Raw genomic sequence first — 1,163 nt, 5'->3', positions numbered from 1 at the left:
GCCGCGTAAACATAAAACCATGTCTGCATTTGTGATTGGAGAAATGACAAACAACAAGTGCTACTCTACAATGCTCAAAAGTCGCGTTGAATCGTCAGTGGCAAATTTTTAAATATAAAAAACTTACTTACAGGCTGCGAGTCAGAAGCGCCAGACTGTCCTTGCAAAGTTGGAACTGCCCCACTTTATAGAAACAGACAACGGCATTGTAGGCTACTCTCACAGGAAACAGTCCTCAACCTCCGCAAAATGTGCATCACACATCTGAATATTTGGGTTGAAGTGTTCTGGAACAGTGTTGTAAATACAACTTAACCACTGATTTCTAGTCGTGTCCTCTTTTGGAAGACCAAACAAAGTAGTTTCACTTTCACAACGAATCACACAGCGTCTTCAGGACATGGCGGCGGCGGCGGCAGCAACAATACTACAGCGAGAATAAAAGTTACGCCTTCTTTCTCTGCGTGAACATTTGGGCGGTGTTATGCAAATCTTCCCACATAGTGATGTAGACATGTGGGGGCGTGTTAGAACAAGCCGTTTTAGGTAGGTGTGGGTGACTCTTAACTTTTATAAAGAATATCTCTTTGGATTTGAGACTTTAGTCTTTGCAACTTTACAGATCTTCTTTATGCACCAAGAGCTTGTAACACTCCAAAGAGAAAGGAACACTTGAAATCGCATCATATGACCTCTTTAAACCGCTTAAAGCGGCGGCGGGAAATCCAGTCAGGCCTTAACTCTTAGCATCTCCATAGCAACGCGCTAAAATCACTCAGCGATTACTGTGATTATTATGAAAAATATCTAGCTAAACGACTCCCAGCACTTAACACTATATGAATTAGGTGTTAATTTTTTATTTTACATAAGTTGTTGTTACTATGCATCCACTTTGCTGTCAAATACGTCCTTTGTTTTTTTTGTTTTTTGTTTTTTTTAGTAAACCACTATAATTAAATTTTTTCAAGCCGTTCCGGTACATTTGCGACAACAAACTGCGAGAAAAGCTGCTGTGAAAAATGCAGTGTGATGGTGATCAGATTCGCGAAGGGGTCGAATTCTATGATCAATTCCTTTTTTGAATCTGTCTACCCCGTTCGCGAAAAGATCTGATCATTCATTAAAGGGTTAGTTCACCCAAAAATGAAAATTAGCCCATG

Source organism: Sinocyclocheilus grahami, unplaced genomic scaffold, assembly GCF_001515645.1.
Source record: "Sinocyclocheilus grahami isolate Dianchi unplaced genomic scaffold, SAMN03320097.WGS_v1.1 scaffold838.1, whole genome shotgun sequence".
In the NCBI taxonomy this organism is placed as follows: Eukaryota; Metazoa; Chordata; class Actinopteri; order Cypriniformes; family Cyprinidae; genus Sinocyclocheilus; species Sinocyclocheilus grahami.
The sequence above is the reverse complement of the archived record's forward strand: the minus strand, read 5'-3'. Positions refer to the sequence as shown.